At 47.9% G+C, this 10,499-nt stretch overlaps 1 long non-coding RNA gene across 1 annotated transcript; it reads right to left on the bottom strand.

Moving 5' to 3' along the window:
* Positions 1 to 4,872: 4,872 nt before the first annotated feature.
* Positions 4,873 to 9,235, bottom strand: LOC101904130 (uncharacterized). Its single transcript, XR_003035946.2, has 3 exons — positions 8,392 to 9,235; positions 6,421 to 6,627; positions 4,873 to 5,196 (listed from the first exon to the last, which is right to left on the bottom strand). It is a non-coding gene; the product is annotated as an uncharacterized lncRNA (long non-coding RNA).
* Positions 9,236 to 10,499: the final 1,264 nt, after the last annotated feature.

Genomic DNA, 10,499 nt, shown 5'->3' with positions numbered 1-10,499 from the left:
TCATGTCCCAAAGGGCCAGCTCCCCCTTGTTGACTGGGGGCATGAACTCTTATAGGGGAGGGTCAGGGTGCACAGGTGGGGTGGAGGGCTATGTGTAGAAGAGCAATCAGCTCTTGGCTGTCGTCTTGGAATTGGTCATCAGTGTCATCTTTATTGTTTTGTTGTTCAGGCGCTAAGTCGTGTCTGACTTTTTGCGACCCCATGAACTGCAGCACACCAGGCGCCCCTAACTGTTTTAAGTGCAGTTAATCTTCAGTTCCAAGATTGGCTTGTTCCCATTTGTTTGAGGACAGCTCTTGCAGTTGTGGCAGCTTTTGCCACTGCTGCAGTCTGGTCATCATGTAGTTAACTTCTCCTACCTGGTGGGGGTTTCAGTATCTATAAGAAGCTCACAGGACATGACTCAAAATACTATCTATAGCCCTTGAGGAGGAACTAAAGGTCTTTGACTTTGTTTAATGGGTAAACTGTTATTATTTGATGTTGTTTGACTATTTCCCTTCTCTTCTGCATTTTCTCACCTCTCGGATTAAATTTGTTCTTTGGCTTAAGTTTTTCTACAAACAAGAGGCAGGAGGAGGACTTTGTAGGGGGTGGGTCCTCCTCGGTTTCAGCCTCACTGTCCTTTCGTTTTTTTCCAGTTATGTGTGTCCTGATCACGTGGGCCTTGTATGTTTATTTTTTTTTAATTGAAGTGTAGTTGCTGGGCAATATTATGTAAGTTACAGGCGTGCAGTATAGTGATTCACCTTTTTAAAATGTTATATTCCATTTATAGTTACTATTTTAAAACTTGGCTGTATTCCCTGTGTCGTACATTATATCCTTTGGTTCATTTGTTTTACACCTAAGAGTTTGTCCTTATTCCCTACCCATACATTTCCCCTCCCCACTGATGACCACTAGCTTGTTCTATGTATCTCACCTCACCCACTATCCCTTCTAAAACCCTGTGGTACAGACAGCCTCACCGATAACTATGAATAACATCTTCTTTTTATCTTCCCACATGACTAGCATCAAAGAGATTGCCTGAAATACGGAATTTAAAAATTATACTTCCATCATTATTTTAAATGTGCCTGTGTACTGTTGACCTCCTTGGACTTCTGGCACAAGAATTGTGACCTTTCATTCCCTGTGGAAGCCCATCCACGCACAAAGTGCCTGGTACCTGGGAGGCAAGTAATAACTATTTGTTTAACAAATGAACCGAAGTTCTCAAGAAAAATACCACCAGTGCCTTAGAGAGGAAAGAAACGCCTGAACAAATCACCTTCCACCCCCATCTGTCTGTCTCTGAATTCCTTTAGACAATAAATATTTGCGCATTCTAAAACACACAGTTTGAGCAGAATCTAATCAGTCTCTTTTGAGCTTCCTCAGGGCAAAATCTAGGCCCAGCCAATGCGCCCCCACTCCAGACCTTTTCTCTCGTTTACACCCCTTCCTCCGTCCGCAAGCCCTGCTACTTCTGTCTGTCTTGTCAGATTCTCTGACTCCTTTGATGAAGCTTAGCTCAACCATTGGGTTTCATACCAGTCTTCCCCTCTTTAAACCCATCGCATTATTGGCATCTCATCCTCCTTTTGTGGATTCATGTCGCACCCACTTCCAGACCATGCGGTGAACTTTCGGAGCTCAGTGGTTGTGTCTCTAAAGTCACTTCCAACCTGTGCCCTTGCTGACCACTCTGCTCGTGCTCACTCTCTGTCGCCCACCTTCTCACGTCTTCCCAGGATGCCGAGATGCCCCATTGGTTGGTCTCCTTGCAGAACACTTGTGGCTACATTTACTTTGGGGAGGATGTCTTCAGAGTCATTTATTCAGCAGTTCCTTATTGAGAACGTGCTGAACAAGCTTTGCAGACACTGCTTGGGTCCCTGGAGATGTGGCCATGAAGTGACAAGCGGACCCATCACAGAGGGGGTGACGAGTACATTAACAACGAGAGCGTCTTAGATGAAGGAATGCTGAGGTTAGGGCAGACAGAGCAGGGTGGCTGCGATGGGAAGGCGGTTTATTTAGTGTAAGGTGTCAGGAAAGACCTCTCTAAGGAGGTGACAGTTTCACCCAAATCAAGACAAGGAGCCTGTTAAGCAAAATGCAGATGAGTCAGGGTAGCAGGGGGTGGTCAAGAGTAGGTGCCATAAGTGGGGGAAGCGGACAGCTGCCAGGTGGTAGGGACCCTGGGGGCTGGCTTCAGCTGGAGGCGGAGGTTTTAGTCTAGATTCACTGGGGACCACCAGGTGATTGTACTTGGGAGGAGATGGACAGATGGGCATTTGGGCCTAGGTGCTGGATGCTGGCAGGAGACAGGGGAGACCTGGACAGGCCTGGCCTGTCATAGGTGCTGTCCTGTGAAAACAGCAGGAAGTGAATGGCTTCTGACGACATTTTGGCAATAAACCAACAGGCCTTGCTGCTGGGTCAGATGTTGTGGGTGGAGGATGGGAAGAATTTAGAGGGACCCATGGATTGTTGGCCCAGCAACAAGTATTGGTAACTGAGATGGGACAGACTCAGGCTTAGAAGGGGTCCTGGGTGCGGACCCTGGGCAGGTTAAGGACCTGTTAGATGTTCAGTCAAGCCCATGAAGAAGGGTCACTGAAGGCCACGGGGCTTGTCTTGGGACCTGCATTCAGTCCTTTCCTTTTGCATGGCCTTCTGAGCTGGTTGATCGTTGCTTCCACAACACATGGAGGGTTCCTGTGCTGTATCACTGTCCAGAGATGGAGCATGTGGGATTTCAACTTTGAAGATTGTGGAGAAGTGAAAGCTCCACACTGGCCTCGGGCTTAAGCCACACACTCCCTCACTGAAAGGTGGACATCACAGAACAAGGAACAATACTTTTGATTAGGACCAAAAGAAGATGATCCGTGGGTCCAGGTTTTCTCCTTTCTGTCATGGCCATTTACTGTATATGTTGTGCTTATTTAACTTCTATGCAGAGTACATCATGAGAAATGCTGGGCTGGAAGAAGCACAAGCTGTAATCAAGATTGCCAGGAGAAATAGCAATAACCTCAGATATGCAGATGATACCACCCTTATGGCAGAAAGTGAAGAAGAACTAAAGAGCCTCTTGATGAAAGTGAAAGAGGAGAGTGAAACAGTTGGCTTAAAGCTCAACATTCAGAAAACTAAGACCATGGCATCCAGTCCCATCATTTCATGGCAAATAGATGGGGAAACAGTGGAAACAGTGGCTGACTTTATTTTTCTGGGCTCCAAGATTGCTGCAGATGGTGATTGCAGCCATGAAATAAAAAGATGCTTACTCCTTGGAAGGAAAGTTATGACCAGCCTAGACAACATATTAAAAAGCAGAGACATTACTTTGCCAACAAAGGTCCATCTAGTCAAGGCTATGGTTTTTCCAGTGGTCATGTATGGATGTGAAAGTTCTTTCTATAAAGAAAGCTGAGCGCAGAAAAATTGATGCTTTTGAACTGTGGTGTTTGAGAAGACTCTTGAGAGTCCCTTGGACTGAAAGGAGATCCAGTCCATCTTAAAGGAGATCAGTCCTGGGTGTTCATTGGAAGGACTGATGTTGAAGCTGAAACTCCAATATTTTGGCCACCTGATGCAAAGAGCTGACTCATTTGAAAAGACTGTGATGCTGGGAAAGATTGAGGGCAGGGGGAGGAGGGGATGACAGAGAATGAGATGGCTGGATGGCATCACCGACTCGATGGGCATGAGTTTGAGCAAACTCTGGGAGATGGTGAAAGACAAGGGAGCCTGGCTTGCTGCAGTCCATTGGGTTGCAAAGAGTCAGACACAACTTAGCAACTGAACGACAAGCAATTAATCTATGTTGTGGAAAATAAACACAAGTGTAATTGTCATTGTAAGACCTCCTAACAGCCCTTTGTAAAAACATCAACCACTGACTCTCTGAGGCTGTGGACAGAAACTAGAAAAATCAGAGGATGCCTATGTGGTAGTTTCCTGGTCATTGAAGGACATTAGGTGTTGACTGACATTCTCATGGGGTCGCAAAGAGTCAGACACAACCGAACAACTGAGCACGATGTTCTCACAGGTCCTATACATATGTATTCCTAACCTAGATCTCCATTTTGAATACCCACTCCAAGCAAAAGAGCCTGTTTAAAGCACATTGAAATTCCCTTCCTTGTCTTACAGTAGGCTCTAAGGGCTAAGGCCATATTTGAGTCAAAGCTACCAGATGATTTAGTATTATCCAGAAAAATAATTAAACAGGGGTCCCCACATCCCTCTTATGGGAAACGGAATGAAATGGCAGTCTTCCCCAAAGGAGGCCTGGTGCCTCCCTCAACAGGAGGAGTCCTGACCTTGTCCTCCCATCGGGCAGCGCAGCCACTCTGCACGGTAGCTCAGGAAACCGGAGACCTTTCTGCTTAGAGTCTGGAGGGGGACGGAGTTGGTATGAACCCCTCCAGGGTGAGAAGCTGTCTTTCCGCCAGGCCTGTCTTATCTGGGTCCCCTCTTGAGCCCCCTCAGAACACGAGGTGGCCCTTGTCATAGGCGCTCCAGCCTGGTACCGAGTCCTGGGGCCTTCACACGGCTGGTGTCAGCGGCTTAGCATCACACTGGTCTGGTCTTGAACCGACTCCACCCTCATGCTGACTTTTCTCCTTTTTCTGCTATCAGTCACTGATTCAAGCGTTCTGTTATTTATCGCGTGTTATTTCTCACTGGACAGAGCGTTTTCCCCTTACTGTTTAAATTGTGGAGGAATTCACTGAATAGAGTCCAATGTTAAGGTCACTGGAATGCTTCTCTCTGCACCTAAATTAATTATTTAAAGAGAGAATTTCTGAGATCTTGTGTGATTTTCAAGCTAAAGCCTGATTCAGTGAAAGGAAGAGAGTGAAGGGCTGTCTTGTGTTTTTGGTTTTAATATTCAAATTCAGCCAGGCAGAATGGGAGGGTGGCTGTAACACAGAAAGCCAGCCAGGCAGCCACTGTTTCTTGGGCGGGCGGCACTTTCGGGTGCCGTGTCCATCTCTTTTCTTTCTCACACTGTATCGATTAAAAATAGCCTCTCGCACGCCAGCCTTGTTCTGCGGTGTTGCACAGGGTTGTCCTCGTGGAGTATGTGTAGAAGGGTAATGATGCTCTGGCCATCAACCCCGGTTCATAGCTGTTCATCATGACTGAGGGCTTGCTGGTCACGATTTGCCACTGCAGGCAGAGGGCTTGCTGTTTCCATCAAGAGAAAGAATTTATGAAAGTTCGCCCCTGACTTTGATGAAGCAGAGGTCTAAATGCCATCATAACAGAAACACAGGCCACATTTTTTAAAGGTACCCTAAGGGGAGCCAAAACAAACACAGCAGCCGCTATAACAAATCTCTGAGGATTTAGGCTGTAAATGTTAATAGTGTCCTTGACCTGTAGAAGCACTTTATGGTTATAAAGAGGTTTCTCATTTATTCCCCACAACACCTAGGTGACAAAGGAAGAAAAACAATTAATTTTTTTTCCATTTTGCAAATGGGACAACCAGAGTTCAGAGGCCCAAGGTCACGGGGCTGGTGAGTGGCCTGAGCTTGAAGCTGGGTCTAGCACCTTCTCACTATGTTGTCAATAATGTGCTATTCTTCACATGAGGCCAAGGTCTCTGTGTTGCTTTTTCCAGTAATCGTGATGGGCAGACATGCCATACACCTTCTGTAGCCCTGTCATCTTATGTCTAGGCACGCACATTGCTTAAGAGGCAGTTCTCAGCTGGGGGTTCAGGCTATGAATGTAAACTAGACTGTTTTATTTAGTCGGCTTTTGTGAAGGTCAAAATTGTGATCACACTAGTGCCAGAAGGTTTTTTCCAATTGCTTAAAGAGCTTAATAGGTATCTGGCTCAGACAGTAAGGAATCTGCCTGCAATGCAGGAAACCTGGGTTTGATCCCTGGGTCGGGAAGATCTCCTGGAGAAGGAAATGGCAACCCACTCCAGTACTCTTGCCTGGAGGATCCCATGGTCAGAGGAGCCTGGCAGTTTAAAGTCCATGGGAGTGCAAAGAGTTGGACGCAACTGAGTGACTAACACTTTCACTTTTCATCCACACTCCTGCTGTGATGCAGATTTTTAACAGAAACAATAATACTAAGAGCTGAGCCCGGAGTGGAGACACATGGCACTTCACAGAGTGCAGTAATTGTTCAGTATGTGTGATGTTCTGTTGCGACTGGGCCTATGATGCTGCACTGTCTTATCATCACCCTCATTAGCCAGAGAAGTATTTTACAGCCATTCCACCCACTCGGATAACCCATGGGGGAGGACACACTGATTGGAGGTGCTGCTAATAGGAGGCTAATTCACGGATGGAGTTGGGATGAGCAGTGCCCAGCCAGGTCACAGAGCAGGTCTCTCCCTTGAACGGTGCTTTTACGGATCCTCTCACCAGATAGGAGGGTGCTTACCATCGGCACTCAGTCTCACCCACAATGTTGGTCTTCGACATTCCCTGTCTTCTGTGTGGAATCTGCGTGGGTTTTCTTTTCCCACACTGGGGCTGTCCATTAGGGGAAAATTTATGGATCCAGATGGTATCCCTGATCCCTAGGTGTTCTTGGGTCCACGCTCAACATTTCCAGAGCCCATGAAGAAGGTTCTAGGTCACAAGATGTCTGGAGAAGGAGAGGGGAAGATTACATAGCCCCCGAATCCAGGACGAACGGTTTGTGTCCAGGTTGACTGCTCCTGTCTGTTTTGACAATAACTTAATTTTTATAGTCATGAGGATGGTAGGACTGGGGTGGGCATAGGTATTTCTATGAGGGAAATGTTTTATTTTAGAAAACTTGGTTAGAATTATATTTTGAACCTGGCATAGACTTCACACTGCAGGTCCCTTGATGCCAGTGGACATCAGGAGGCCAGTGCCTGTTCCCACAGCCCCACGAGGCACAGGTGACGTTGTCTGCCTTCACTGTTTGCCCTGGAGCGCACAGAGCAAGCCAGGTGAGACTCCAGGGGTGGGCAAGCACTTCCGCCTTCCTAATGGTTCTCTGGAGGGGGGATGAGAGAGTTGTTCAGGATGGGATGCTGGTGGGAGATGCCGGAAGCTTCAGTTGTGTTCTGAAGCAGCCCAGAACCAAGGTCACACCTCGCGGTGCTGAGTCTGGAAGCGGGGCAGTGAAGCCATCGAACCACAGTGTGCGTCCTTCGCTGCTGGTGCTCTGAGCAGTCACTGCATCGCCACGCAGCGCTGTGCGTGGATCCATGCACGGAATCCACCCCGCACACTGCCTTGTGCCAGTGTGTGCTCACTGCACTCAGGAAGGCAGTGTGTGTGAGGAGGCTGAGGAGCCTGCCCGAGTTATTCCTGTGCCGATCCCCACCCTGCCTCTCCCGGATTCTGGGTCTGCAAGGGCCCCAGGGCGGGTTTGGTGTGAGACACTCCTGCTCTGCGGGGCCCCGGTAAGTTGCCCTAAGTACTGAGGCCGCTCCCCAGGTCTCAGCTCTTCTCAGGGACGCTGGTGCAGGGCAGCCGGTGTCACAGAAAGAGGCTGAACTGAGAGTCAGAACCTTCTTCGCAGGACCAGGAGACTGAGCTCATCTTCTGGCTTAAGATACAAAGTGGGGGTGAGGCTTTCTCTTGCAGCCATAGGTGCCCCCCAAATGTTTGACACTGATATGAAATAATAGGGAAAGGGAGAAGGGTCAGCCAAGATCACAGCACCAGCTGGACGAAGCGGGCAGAGACCCACGCTGGGTTATGGTGGATGTGGTTCCTTAGCAGCCCCCCGGCTCTGGCGTCAGTGAGGTCCTTTGAAGCTGTCTCCAGGATTATTCTTCATGCTCATTTCACTTTGTGATGTATGCCATTACGTCACATAAGAGCTTTGCTCAAATTTATGGTTTATTAAATATATGTGCATATATTTTGGACTTCCCAGGTGGCTCAGTGGTAAAGAATCTGCCTGCAATGCAGGAGATGCGGCATTGATCCCTAGATCAGAAAGATCCCCTGGAGCCCTAGAGGAGGGCATGGCCATCCACTCCAGTATTCTTGCTGGAGAATCCTATGGACAGAGGAGCCTGGCGGGCTACATTGCATGGGGTCTAGTATACTAATTAATTTTAAGCAATAAACTTAAACTACCTATATATTTACATATGTAGTTTAACTTTATTGCTTAAAATTAATGTACTAATAAATTTAATAAAGTTACATTTTATTAAACTTAATGAATTTAATAAAATTACATTTTATTAAACTCAGTTAAACTTTATTGATTAAAATTAATTAGTGTAGTAATAAATTTAATAAAGTTAAACTCGGTTGAGCTGCAGGAACGTTTAAACCAGTAACTTATCTCTGCTCATACAGATTTAATTTGTAAGGAAAGAAAAACCTAACAAGGTAAGACCGTCTGCTAGTGACTTACCTTCAGGTTTATTCAGACATAAAGGAGATGATTAAATTCCCAGTGAATCAGAGGTTAAGCTGGTCTGAGGCATAATGTTCAGCCCTGCAGATCAGTTTCAGGTTTGTCTTCCCTTCTGCTGAACATGTGCTTTCCCTTCCAGCGAATGATGCTGGCTTGAAATTGGATTTTGCTACTTCGTGTTTTTTTCTAGCACATCTCCTGATGATCAGGTTCAGATTTTACCTAAGTGTCCCAGCTGCTGAACCGTGAAGCTGGTACAGTTCTAAAGCAATATTTTTTTTTTTTCAGATAAATAACCCCGCAGAGCAGTATTTAGCTGTCCCTGTCTGGAGCCCAGGGGGCAGGAGATAGAGTCCGAAGCAGAGGTGGGGGCTTTGCCGGCCGAAACGCGAATACCTGGGCTGCGCTGTCCGCAACATGGCGTGTGCTCGGGCAGGGAGGGCGTTTCGGGAACAGCTCCAGGCTACAGCAGCAGCAGGAGCACCTGGCTTCCTGCTTCCTGTCTCACAGCCTCACTGTCGGCGCCCTCGTTTCCTTTTGTGCTCCTGAGAGACGCTAGAGCCTGGATTTGGCGTGGCAGTCACCGGGCCAGAGTTGGACTGGGAGAGCCGTGGGTTCTGATTCCAGACGGTGACTTCATTCCCTTTCTTCTTCCCATCCTGTCACCCTGCACTCTCTGCAGCCTCTCTCTCCCCTTCCACCTGCATCAGCTCCACCATCTCCATCTGCACTGTCTCAGTCATCCGCATCTCCAACCCCTTCCCCGCCTCACACCCCGGCCCCATTCCCACAGCAGCAGGACTGCAGGCTTCTTGGACCTCAGGAATCCGAGTGAATAGCTCAGACGGTTTTGAAGCACCCCCCATGCAGGCAGATTTGTTTGTGTGCAGCACCACTCTTTCCCACCAAAGAAAAGACAGAACAAATTCAAGAACATTCAGAGGGAAAATGCAAGGATTTTTGCTTTTGGTTTCTTCCTCTAGGGTTGTGAGTAGTGTCTTTAAACCATAACCTTCTTAAGTGTCTGATATTTCAAGTCTAAACGTCTTGCCCGTCCATTTGAAATATGAAGTATAGTTAGGACAGGGTGGTTAGGACACACCGTGATAGATGATGACGATAGCAAGTTTCCCGTGTGCTCTTAGCGCATGTGGTGTGTATTGCACAGGGTCCTCTCTGAGTCTCCAGCTTACCTGCCATTTTTCCTGCTGCCTGCTGAGCAAATGAATGCACTCCATCCTGGGATAAGCTGATGTGTGGAGGCAGAAGCACACGTGATCTTCAGGAAGGGGCCGAGAAGCTGAGAAATGTGGGTGTGCAAACATAACCTGGACTTTGGGAGGCAGAGGGAGACGGCCCAGTCGGGCTCCCCGACACCAGGTGAGGTGCACAGGTGGACATACAGCTAAAAATGGTCTAAAAATGGTCTTCACACTGTGTCACTACACTGGTTCCCAGATTTGTCCTCATTCATCCTGGAAGGAAGCAAAGTGAGACCGAGAGAGGACAGTGAGGGTCCTTCCAAAAAGAACACGCCTCCATCCTGGCCTTCACTCCAGGCTCAGGCAGGGCCAGTGTCAAGGAGGCCTGGTTGGGCCCATGGGGTGCATGCATGACACTGGGGTTCCCCCGAACAGCACCTTACTAACCAACACAGCCTGAGATTGCGTTCGTACCAAGTGTGAGCTTTAGGATCCAGACACAGACTTTCAGTTAAAACTGGTAAACCCTCAGCCTAGGAGCCTGAGCGAGATGTGATGGCCCAGAAATGGGAGGAAGCAGAGGGGAGGCATGTCTTTGCCCCATTCTGTTCTACTTGGGACAGCCCAGACCAGGCACACCAGCCGCCTTCTGCATCGCTGTGCCATTTGCGTTAAATACACCCGAGTGGGCAGAAGGCCTCTCTGTATTTGCTCTTACATGTCATCAGAGACTATTGTGACCACTCTGATCACTACCATGAGCCCAATAGTCAATTCAGAGGCCATGATCACGTGTGTGTGTGTGGTGTAGATGTGCGGGGAGTCAGACACGGCAGAGCAGAAAGTGCCTGTGAGGACTTCACAAAAGCTGTAATAAACGCTGACAATTAATTTCCATAAAGG

This window comes from Bos taurus, chromosome 8 (genome assembly GCF_002263795.3).
Source record: "Bos taurus isolate L1 Dominette 01449 registration number 42190680 breed Hereford chromosome 8, ARS-UCD2.0, whole genome shotgun sequence".
Taxonomy (NCBI): domain Eukaryota; kingdom Metazoa; phylum Chordata; class Mammalia; order Artiodactyla; family Bovidae; genus Bos; species Bos taurus.
Note: the sequence above shows the minus strand (reverse complement) of the source record. Positions and strands in the feature narration are given on the sequence as shown.